The following is a 12,500-nucleotide window of genomic DNA, read 5'->3' as shown; positions in this document are numbered from 1 at the left end:
TTGTATGCCTGCCAATGTGTGTCTCTGTGTCGATACTGGCAGTCACGGAGGGTGCTTGTGAGGGTGGCGCGCGGGGACAGACAGACAGATAGCAACACACTAGACACCTGGGGTTCAGTTACCTTAAGTCACTGATGTCAACAGGTACTGGTGAGTTACATTTAGGAATGGTTGAACCGAAAAACAAGTGTGTGTGTATCTTTGTGGTCATCTCCAGTAAATTTACACATTAATGAGTTGAGGAAGTGTACAGTATGTGTGTGTATGTGTGTATGTGTCTGTGTGTGTGTGTGTGTGTGTGTGTGTGTGTGTGTGTGTGTGTGTGTGTGTGTGCGTGTGTGTGTGTTCACTGTCAGGAAGTGAAACAAAGACGTACCAGAAGTGTTGATGAGGGAAGGGTGAGAGGAACGGGGTAAGAGGGAGGGGTAGAGAGGGGTGGTAGGGAGGGGTGGTAGGGGAGGTGGTAGAGGGGTGAGAGTGAAGGGTGAGAGGAAGGGGTATGAGGGAGGTAGGAGGAGGGGTGGTAGGAGGGTGGTAGAGAGGTGAGAGGAAGGGTAGGAGGGAGGGTAGGGAGGGTGTAGGGGGAGGGGTGAAAGGAAGGGGTAGGAGGAGGAGGGTAGAGAGGGGTGTGAGAGGAAGGGGTAGGGAGGGAGGGGTGGGTAGGAGGGGTGGTAGGGGAGGGGTGAGAGGAAGGGGTAGGAGGGGAGGAGTGGTAGAGAGGTGAGAGGAAGGGTAGAGGGAGGGGTGTAGAGGGGTGAGAGGAAGAGAGATGAGTGGGTAGTTCTCAGTTCTTGAAGGATATCCTCTCGTTAAACTAAAATATTTAGGGTACATAACCCCCTAGAAAAAGGGGGGGAGGTAGGGGGAGGGAGGGGCAGGGGAAGGGGAGGAGGGGAGGGGAAGGGGAGGGTAGGGGGAAGGGGAGGGAAGGGGAGGGGAGGGGGAGGGAGGAGGGAGGGGGAAGGAGGTGAACAGAGGGGCAGGGTTACCACATTCTCATTAACATATTTATTCCCTGATAGTGGTATGTATATGCTTCTAATTAGTGGCAGTTAAGTGTAAATTATTAGGAGATATTTTCTATACAAACAGTGAAAAACTTTTAGGCAAATTATGAAGTGTTTTATACCTTGTGTTAACTGCTGGTAAATAACACTGTGGAATATATACACAGTCATAAAGATACACACACATTATTAGCTGTACACATACATTAATATATAAACAAATACATACATACAGACATACATACATACATACATACATACATACATACTCACACATACATACATACATACATACATACATACATACATACATACATACATACATACATACATACATACATACATACATACATACATACTCACACATTCATCCATCCATACATACATACATACATACATAAATACATACATACATACACGTAACCATGCCGGAAACAGATTATTAACAATAGAACCATAAAAATAGTCTGGCTGAGAGAACTCCACACACCTGCCGCATATGTGGAAATGGTGCCACATATACCAGTACATATGTGGAAATGGTGCCACATATACCAGTACATATGTGGAAATGGTGCCACATATACCAGTACATATGTGGAAATGGTGTCAGGTATATCAGTACATATTTCTATTCTTTATTTTCCTGTTAAAAACAATTGGGAGCTGTGTTATATTTCCTATTTCTGTGTTTTTATTTTTATTATCTTTTTATTTGTTTCGTTCTGTGAGGAGTTACGTAATAGAGGGAGATAATGGGGGAATAGGGAGAATATGAAGGAAAGGGTGGGTAATAGAGGGTGATAATGGGGGAATAGGGAGAATATGAAGGAAAGGGTGGGTAATGGAGGGTGATAATGGGGGAATAGGGAGAATATGAAGGAAAGGGTGGGTAATGGAGGGTGATAATGGGGGAATAGGGAGAATATGAAGGAAAAGGGTGCGTAATGGAGGGTGATAATGGGGAAATAGGGAGCAATATAAAGGAAAGGGTGCGTAATAGAGGGAGATAATGGGGGAATAGGGAGAATATGAAGGAAAGGGTGGGTAATGGAGGGTAATAATATTGGAAATAGGGAGAATATGAAGGAAAGGGTGGGTAATGGAGGGTGATAATGGGGGAATAGGGAGAATATGAAGGAAAGGGTGGGTAATGGAGGGTAATAATATTGGAAATAGGGAATATATGAAAAAGACAAGGGGTAATGGAAAATTAAATGCTAAAATTAAATAAATTCCCCCAAATAACAAACTAAATTAAACAAAAAATTCCAAGATATTCCCAAAAATGTTTCAGACTATTCCAATATAGCCCTAAATATATTCCAAAACTCCGACAGATTCCAAAATATTCTCCAAAATTCCAATATATTCCTAAACAGATTCCTATGCAGGCTTGTTGTTCATAAAATAAATTCTCAAAACGGAAGATTTTTTTTGTCAATTTATTTTCAATTCGTGGAGGAAAACTGGCAATATAGAAAAGGAAGAAAGATAAATATACAACAATGGTGTAGGATAAACAGACAGACAGACAGACAGACAGACAGACAGACATACATACAAACAGACAATCACACATAGACGCAGAAAGACACACACACACACACACACACACACACACACACACAGAGGGGAATTTCTAGTCATCAAAGAGAAATAAAAATAAACACATGTAAACATAAAGAGAGAAAATAAAGATAATGATATACAAATAATAACATTACTCACCGCCACGTACAGACAGACACAGGGAGAGATGATGACAACGCCGGGTAATAAAAGCGTTGTAGCGTTGAGGGAGAGAGGGAGGGAGGAAGAGAGGGAGAGAGGGAGGGAGGGCAAGAGGAAGAGAGGGAGGGAGGACGCTCTAACACACAGGGTGGAGGAGACGCTGCTGGTGGTGGTGGTGGAGGGGTGCTGGTGGTGAGTGTGTGATGGTGTGTGGTAGAGGTGGTGATGGTGATAGCAGTAAGTTGATAGTGGTGATGATGTGAGAGAAGGAAGAGGAAGGGTTGATAATGAAGAAGGGGAAGATCATTATCATTATTATTTTACACATTTCATTATCATCATTATCATTACAGCCTCACATCAGTACACGAAGACACTGCCCTGAGCATTATATCTCTGTGTGTCAGTGAGGGGCGGGGGGGGGGGCTGAGTGGGGGAGGGAGGGGGCTGAGGGGGGGAGGAGGGGCTGAGTGGGGGAGGGAGGGGCTGAGGGGAGGGGAGGGGCTGGAGGGGAGGGAGGGGGCTGAGGGGGAGGGAGGGGCTGAGGGAGGGGAGGGGGGCTGAGTGGGGAGGAGAGGGGCTGAGTGGGGAGGGAGGGGCTGAGTGGGAGGGGAGGGGCTGAGTGGGGGGGAGGGGGGGGGGGGGGAGTGGGGAGGGAGGGGCTGAGGGGAGGGGGGGCTGGGGGGAGGGGGGGGGGGGCTGGGGGGGGAGGGGGCTGAGGGGGAGGGGAGGGGCTGAGGTGGGGGAGGGGAGGGGGCTGAGGGGGGGAGGGGAGGGGCTGAGTGGGGGAGGGAGGGGGCTGAGTGGGGAGGGAGGGGGCTGAGTGGGGGGGAGGAGGAGGGGGAGGAGGGGCTGAGGGGGAGGGGAGGGGCTGAGGGGGAGGGGAGGGGGCTGAGGGGGGAGGGGTGAGGGGGGGGGGGGCTGGGAGGGAGGGCTGAGGGGGGAGGGGGGCTGAGTGGGGGAGGGGAGGGGCTGAGTGGGGGGAGGAGGGGGGGGGGGGCTGAGGGGGGGGGGGGTGGGGGAGGAGGCTGGGGGGAGGAGGCTGGGGGGAGGGGGTGGGGGAGGGAGGGGCTGAGTGGGGAGGAGGGGCTGAGGGGGAGGAGGCTGAGGGGGAGGAGGGGCTGAGTGGGGGAGGGAGGGGCTGAGTGGGGGGGAGGGGCTGAGTGGGGGGGGGAGGGGCTGAGGGGGAGGAGGGGGCTGAGGGGAGGAGGGGGGCTGATGGCGAATAGTCCTGACCTGTAAACACCAGCTGCCTAATAATTCTAATCACAGGTTAATGACTATGTTTGCCTCTCTCACCCCACACCCCTTACTGTGTCTGGGAATTAAACTCTCTCTTCTCTGTAATATGAGTGTGTGTTTGTATTTGCATAATGTATACGTGTATATGCGTACATTGTATTTGTTAGTGTATGCATGATCGTGAGCGTCCGTCTGTATGTTGGGCAGTATATTCGAGTGTGTGTGTGTGTGTGTGTGTGTGTGTGTGTGTGTGTGTGTGTGTGTGTGTGTGTGTCCGGATGGTTATACTTGTAGGTTTATTATGTGTGTTTGTTGTTGTGTTGTGTGTAGAGAAAGAGAGCAAGAGGACTATTGAGAGAGAGAACTGGTGTCAGAGAACGAGAGACAGTGAGAGAGGGAAGAGAGAGAGAGAGAGAGAGAGAGAGAGAGAGAGGAGGGGGGGGGGAGAGAGAACGCGCCACGCCACCATCACTCACCCACTACAGCCGTGAGCTGGTGTGAAGATCTTGCCGAGCGTTGAGAGGTCGCTCCTGGACTACCCACACCCCGGCTATAATGAGGAGAGCCACACCCCCCCAGACCAATCAACCCCAGCCACCCCCCAGAGAAATGTTTAAATGATCCACCCAGAATACCAACCCCCACCCCACTCGCACCCCACCCCACCCCACCCCAGCCCACCTCACTAGCTCACCCCACCTCTTCCGTCTTTAGGTAGTGGCACAGTTCGTCACCTCAGAACCTCCTCCACTACTACAGTTACAGATTTATCTTCAAAAATAGAAATAGACTTTTAGAAATAGATGAGAATATCCATGAAATTAGATGAAAATGGTGAAGTTTAATGAGTCAGTTGGTTCCAAAACTTTGTGGAATTTTAGAAACGTCAAGACCGAAGTTAAGATTTCCTGAAGATGGTAAGAGCGAGGTGGAGGTGTTGCTGAGTGAGGAGGGCAAGGCTGGTCCTCCATGCAACACTCACCTGAAACTGGATCCATATTGAGTGTCAGACAGGAAGCGGTGATCCTAAGGTGAGGAAGTTACTTGAGTGTGACAAACTCCCTCGACTTTACCAGAAGGTCGAGGTGTGAGGTGGGAGGTGGAGGTGTGGAGGTGGGGAGAGTATGGAGGTACAGGAGAGTATGGTAGGTACAGAGAGTATGGTAGGTACAGGGAGAGTATGGTAGGTACAGGAAGAGTATGGGTAGGTTCAGGAAGAGTATGGTGGGGTGCAGGTGGGTATGGGTGGGTGCAGGTGGTGTGGTGGGTGCAGGTGGTGTATGGTGGTGCAGAGGGGAGTGTGGTGGAGTAGGGGAGTATGGTAGGTGCAGGGAGGATGTGGTGGGTGTGGTGGGTGCAGGAGGGTATGGTGGGTACAGAGTATGGTGGGTACAGGTGGGCATGGTGGGTACAGGAGGTATGGTGGGTGCAGGTGTGGTGGGTGCAGGTGTGGTGGGTGCAGGAGGGTGGTGGGTACAGGTGTGGGTGGGTGCAGGTGTGGTGGTTACAGGAGGTATGGTGGGTGCAGGGTATGGTGGGTGCAGATAGGTATGGTGGGTGCAGAGTATGGTGGGTACAGAGGTATGGTGGGTGCAGAGTGTGGGGTGGGTGCAGGATGTGGTAGGTGCAGGGTGGTGGGTGCAGGGGGTATGGTGGGTACAGGAAGTGGTAGGTACAGGGGTATGGTGGTACAGGGAGGTTGGGGTTCAGGTGTGTGGTGGGTCAGGTTGGTGTGGTAGGTACAGGAGTGTGGTAGGTACAGGTGTGGTGGTACAGGAGAGTGGTAGGTACAGGTATGGTGGGTACAGGTGTGGTGGACACCCTCCCCTGGTCACCAGTACAAAAACTGGAATATGTCTTGTAACTCCTGGAAGAACTTCAACTATATTCCACTGGTTCCTGTTGACTTAAATCCTGTTCTATTTTTATCTTATATTGTTGTTCTTGTTTACCCGCTCTACCTGGCCGTGTGGGGAAGGCGTGTGAGAAGGGCGTGTGGGGAAGGGCGTGTTGGGTGGGTGTGTGGGGAGGGTGTGGGACGGGCGTGTTGGGTGGGGAGGGTGTGTGAGGAAGCCGTGCGAGAGGCGTGTGGGACGGGCGTGTTGGGTGGTGTATGGGGAGGGTGTGGGACGGGCGTGTTGGGTGGGTGTGTGGGGGTGTGGGACGGGCGTGTTGGGTGGGTGTGTGGGGAGGGTGTGGGACGGGCGTGTGGGTGGGGGAGGGCGTGTGAGGGGAGGGCGTGTGAGAAGGGCGTGAGGGCGTGTGAGAGGCAGGTGAGGAGGGTGTGAGGAGGGCGTGTGGTAGGGCGTGTGAGGGAGGGCGTGTGAGGGCGTGTGGGGAAGGGCGTGTGAGAGGGCGTGTGAGGGCGTGTGAGGAGGGCGTGTGAGAAGGGCGTGTGGTGGGGCGTGTGAGAAGGGCGTGTGGGTGGGGCGTGTGGGGAGGGCGTGTGGTGGGGCGTGTGAGGAGGGCGTGTGAGAGGGCGTGTGAGGAGAGCGTGTGAGGAGGGCGTGTGAGGAGGGCGTGTGAGGAGGCGTGTGAGGAGGGCGTGTGAGGAGGGCGACCAGTGGCGGCTCTGTTTACCTGCCCGGATAGACAAACTATATACCTATTGTCCCGCATAATGACCCAGGAACAGTTATACCGTTGTTTACACTCGGTAGAGACAGTCTGTTTACATAACGTATTATCATGTGTTGCTGATAACCTGAACGTTAACCGGATCTACATTAACCGGATGTACTACGTTAAGTGGATGTACATTATGTTTGTGCTGTATGTTAACCGGATGAATGTTAGGTGAATGTATGATAAACGAACGTACGTTAAGCGGATGCGTGTTAAGTGGTTATGCATTAAACAGATATACACGTTAACCGGATATTCGTTTAAGCGGACACTGAAAATAACCAATACATACACTATATATTTATATAAACTTCTACACCTGTTACGAGGTCAAAGGTCAGAGTCACAACTTTAAAAATGAAAACCTAACCTGACGTGTACTGAATCCGGTTTAGTTTTGTTATTTTCATTTTTATTGTTGTTTTACGGTGTTTGGTTAGTTTTATTATCAGTTTTTGTTTTTTCTCTTTGGGTTAGAATCTTCGTAACAGAGGTCAGGGAGGAAGATAACAAGTAAAGGGTGAAAATATTTTAGTATCTTTTTTCGTTTCGCTTTCCGACTGAAGTTTCATGCTTGCTCGTCTCTCTCTCTCTCTCTCTCTTCTCTCTCTTCTCTCTTCTTCTCTCTCTCATCAGAACGTAGCCGTCAAAACAAAAAGATTATCACGCTGGAAAGTTGACATATAACCCTTTACGAGTTATACACTATTTTAGTTTACATTTTCCTTTTCCAAACTTTTAGACTTTATTACAAAATTTTATACTTTCACCTTCCAAACTTTTATACTTTCACATTTTACACAATTTATTACTTTCACTCATGCAAGATTTTATACTTTCACTTTACAAACACTTATATCTTTCATTTTTATAAACTTTCTTACTTTCCTTGGTTTCAATTTTACAAACTTTGTTATTTTTTACACAACGTTTTATACATTCACTGGAAGAGATAGTTACCTAAATATACATATAATATTAGTCAATACATAGTAACAGTGCTAATTTAACGTATACATTTGAACAAATATGCATACAAATTAACCTATACACATACTAACATTACATTCATGTATACTCTCTCTCTCTCTCTCTCTCTCTCTCTCTCTGTGCTACAGCTAATATTACATAGATAACTTAGATAACTAGCTTGCATTGACTCATAAAAGATGATTAACACGAGCATGCAAAACGCTGGCTTATCACGTGGCTCTCTCTCTCTCTCTCTCTCTCTCTCTCTGTGCTTTATACTATGAGGTTATCGTCCTGGGGCTTTGATACAGACGAACCAACACATCAACCACCAAACGTCACTTCATCACGCTGGACACGTGTTTACCTGTAAATAATGGCAATTATCATTATATATATACATAGAGCGGCTGTGTTCCTCTTAGGGCAGGTATGATGTATATATTATGTATATAGATAGATATATATACACATCTGAGTTATTATATTCATTTCTATATTATTATTTTTATATAATTTGTCGTTTTATTCGTATCTTTGTTATACATTTTTATTATTTTTTATTTAACTTAGTGATTTATTTTTATATTTCTTTTATATATATCGGGTATATATTATTCTGACTTTGTACTGTATATACATAATACATACATACATACATACATACATACATACATACATACATACATACATACATACATACATACATACATACATGAAATAATAATTCTCAACATTAATTTATATATTTATACGTAAATCAAATATTTTGTACCATAATAATAATCACAGATGAGTAGCAGCGAGTGAATAAAACAAGAGATTCGAACAAGTGACTAAGACTTCGACCTAAAATCCAGTGAAACCAAATCAAATATATCTCCTTCATAGATAAAAATCTCGAAAAATGTAGATAAGAGATAAATGAAAATAGTTCTTAATTGTATGAATAGTGATAGAAGAAGCGAGTATTTAAATTGATTGGTTTATGGAATTATGTTAAGTGAGTCAGAATGAGTGGACGCAGCTTACGTTCGTATCACTTCGGGTGGCGAGGACTTCTGCTCAGTATTATGCTTCATTGTGTTAGGTAAGTCAAAAAATACCTCAGTATATTCGTATTTTACAGTATCATATTTCAGTATAAATTTCACTAAGGTAAATGTATATTCGAAACATATTTTTGCTCTACTTTCAGATATATTTCATTCAAAGATTTATGCTATGATATATATCCTTGTTATATTTTGGCCCAAATGAGAGAACACCGAAAACAATTTAATATATCCTTTCATCCTAAGATATTTAAGTTGTTTACGTGTGTGTGTGTGTGTGTGTGTGTGTGTGTGTGTGTGTGTGTGTGTGTGTGTGTGTGTGTGTGTGTGTGTGTGTGTGTGTGTGTGTGTGTGTGTAAAGTAGTCACCGTTGGATATATATTTTCTTGCTCATATTTCTCGTGGTTGAAAGATTTATATAAAATTATATTTACTTTTCTATAATATATTTGATGGTTCGTAAAGTAATCAATATTTACGATAGGTTAAATGTTATTGGTGACTGGGTGCCGAGGTGAGTAGTCTCTCTCTCTCTCTCTCTCTCTCTCTCTCTCTCTCTCTCTCTCTCTCTCTCTCTCTCTCTTCTCCTCCCCTCCTGGCCAAACCAGCTCACTACAGTAACCCTCACAAGCTACACCGTGATATACATAAAATAATGACCACAAACAGGTAGTCACAGGTAAGATTAATTAATACAGGTGTGTCAACTTTAATCTTCCTCTCGGTCCTAAAGTTTGGGGGATATTTTAGGAAGGAAAAGGGTATTGACCAGGACCTATGGAGGGAAGTGAGAGGTGGACCTATGGAGGAAGTGAGAGGGTAGACATGGAGGAGGAGGGTAGACCTATGGAGAGTGAGAGGGTAGACCTATGGAGAGGAGTGAGAGATGGAGGGAGTGAGAGAGAGGGTGGGCCTATGGTGAGAAGGAGGAAACTACAAAGGGAGGGAGGGAGGCAGTGAGGAAGGGAGAGAGAGAAAGATTGAAAGAAATGCAGGAAGGAACGAGAGAGGAAGGAAGGGAAGGAGGAGTGAAGGAGGTGTTGGCGTGTAGGGACTGAAGGATCGGGCGATCTTAATTGGCCTATCGTGTGTGTGTGTGTGTGTGTGTGTGTGTGTGTGTGTGTGTGTGTGTGTGTTTACCATTATTAAACGCCCTGGCTGAACAAAGGGTGAATGACCCCTTGGTGACGTCTGCTGAGAGAGAGAGAGAGAGAGAGAGAGAGAGATATACACTACCCATTTCTCTCATTCTCCACCTCTCCCCTCACTCTCCTCCTCCTCCTCACTCTCCTCCTCCCCCACCTCCTCCTCCTCACTCTCCCCCCTCACCTCCTCCTCCCTCACCTCCTCCACCCTCACTCTCCTCCACCTCACCTCCTCCTCCTCACCTCCTCCTCCCTCACTCTCCTCCTCCCTCACTCTCCTCCCCCTCACCTCCCCCCCTCCCTCACTCTCCTCCTCCCCCTCACCTCCTCCCCTCCCCTCACTCTCCTCCTCCCCTCACTCTCCTCCTCCCCTCCTCTCCTCCCTCACCTCCTCCTCCCCACCTCCTCCTCCCCCCTCACCTCCCACCTCACCTCCTCCCTCACCTCTCCTCCCCTCACCTCCCTCCCTCCTCACTCTCCTCCTCCCTCACTCTCATCCTCCCTCACTCTCCTCCTCCTCCCTCACTCCTCCTCCCTCCCTTCACCTCCTCCTCCTCTCACCTCCTCCTCCCTCACCTCCTCCCCCTCCCTCTCTCTCCACCCCTCACTCTCCTCCTCCCCCTCACCTCCTCCTCCCCCACTCTCCTCCTCCCCACTCTCCTCCTCCCCCCACCTCCTCCACCCCTCCCTCCCTCCCTCCTCCTCCTCACCTCCTCCTCCCCCCACCTCCTCCTCCCCCACTCTCCTCCTCCCCCTCACCTCTCCCCACCTCCCTCCTCCCCCACCTCTCCTCCCCACTCTCCTCCACCTCACTCTCCTCCTCCTCACCTCTCCTCCTCCTCCTCCTCCTCCTCACCTCCTCCTCTCACTCTCCTCCTCCTCTCACCTCCCTCACTCTCCTCCTCCCCCTCACCTCCTCCACCCTCACCTCCTCCCCCCACCTCCTCCCCCTCACCTCCTCCCCCCTCACCTCCTCCCTCCTCACCTCCTCCACCCTCCCTCTCACCTCCTCCTCCCCCCACCTCCTCCTCCCTCACTCTCTCCTCCCCCACCTCCTCCTCCTCCCCACTCTCCTCCTCCCCCACCTCCTCCTCCCTCACTCCTCCTCCCTCTCCTCCTCCCTCCCTCCTCCTCCCTCACTCTCCTCCTCCTCCCCTCACTCTCCTCCTCCCCTCACTCTCCTCCTCCCCTCACTCTCCTCCTCCCTCACCTCTCCTCCACCCCTCACTCTCCCACCCTCCTCTTCTCACTCTCCTCACTTCCTCCACCCTTTACCGCCATTACCCACAAAATTACTCAAATTAAAAAATCTCAATTTAAGAGAAGAATTCAGAACAGACGCATTCATATTGTTTCGACTATTTTTATTTTTTACAGCTAAAATTTATTAATAATTGTTTACACTTTTTTTTCGTGTTTTTAAATTGGTGTGACGGCCGTGGCTAAGTGGTATAGTGCACTGGTGTCAGATGTCAAGGTACAGGTTCGAGCCTGGTTTTGTTTTTTGTTTTTTCTTTGGGGAATACATTAAGACTAGCCCCTCCTTCAGTTTATTTTCCCTGATGATTAAACTCCCGAATGGTATCTAGGGGTAGGTTAGGTTAGGTTTGGTTAGGTTAGGTTAGGTTTGAAACTATTAATTTATAAGTATACGAGAAATAGTACAAACAACAATACTAACAACAACAACAACAGCAAGAAGATTAACAACAATAAGATTAACAACAACAATAACAACAAAAACTCTGGTGACATAAAAAGACAAAGTTGACTTCCACTCTTCAATAAAGTGATGATTTTTTCTAAGTTTTGAAGACGTCTTAAAGAGTACTGGAGAGCGGCCGAAGGTCTTGTAGCGGATAAGAGAAGGAGCTTAGGTGAGATTAGGTCAGGTCGGGTCAGGTCAGGTCGGGTCAGGTCAGAGGCTTATTCTCTTATTCGTAAATTATCAGTTTTTGGTAATTAATAAGTTGAAAGGTACCAGTATATTCATTTAACCAATGTGTATGATCATGTATTTTGATTTTAGTTATTAATTAGATGAAGAAAACGCACCTGTCTTAATAATTAACAAGAGAAGGAAAAGAATGAAGATCTGTTATCTGCGTCTAATGAGTTTCTCTTGTTCCTTGATTACTCTATTAACAGATACTGATTAATTAGTTTTATTGATGTAGGCTGGATGAAACAGTGTCTCTCTCTCTCTCTCTCTCTCTCAGCTAATAGTGCCATAAGCCAAAGTCCATCTTCCTTTTACATTGTGTGAGTGACTTGATATTAAGTCCGTTTCTTTGTTTGTCGTGAGTGCCTTATATTCTAGTGCCAGCTGACCTCCTTATTAATATCTAAGAGGTGGTGCCACAGAACCAAGGTGCCATATCCAAGGTGCCACAGAACCAAGGTGCCACAGAACCAAGGTGCCACAGAACCATAAAAAAAAAGTTACAGAACCAAGGTGCCACAGAACCAAGGTGCCACACAAACATTCCAGTGCAGAAAATAATGATGGTGGTGGTTGACTCCAGCACGTTCCAGTTTCAAAGTCCACGTACATAATGAAGAAGAGGGGAGAAAATTGTTGCCACTCTTACGACTTACACAGGCAAGCACGTACACACACACACACACACACACACACACATAAATGCATACACACGCAAGCACGCACATATGCACCCACACGTACACACGCACATATGCACCCACACACACACACACAC

The 12,500-nt window shown here is 47.6% G+C and overlaps 1 protein-coding gene across 1 annotated transcript in view; it reads left to right on the top strand.

Moving 5' to 3' along the window:
* LOC121860820 overlaps positions 1 to 12,500 on the top strand; it is a gene marked incomplete in the record, with an annotated part of 94,260 nt that overhangs the window by 17,138 nt on the left and 64,622 nt on the right. The window contains 1 exon segment of the mRNA XM_042358207.1: positions 8,373 to 8,403.

This window comes from Homarus americanus, unplaced genomic scaffold (assembly GCF_018991925.1).
Source record: "Homarus americanus isolate GMGI-L3 unplaced genomic scaffold, GMGI_Hamer_2.0 scaffold23617, whole genome shotgun sequence".
Lineage (NCBI taxonomy): Eukaryota > Metazoa > Arthropoda > Malacostraca > Decapoda > Nephropidae > Homarus > Homarus americanus.
Note: the sequence above shows the minus strand (reverse complement) of the source record. Positions and strands in the feature narration are given on the sequence as shown.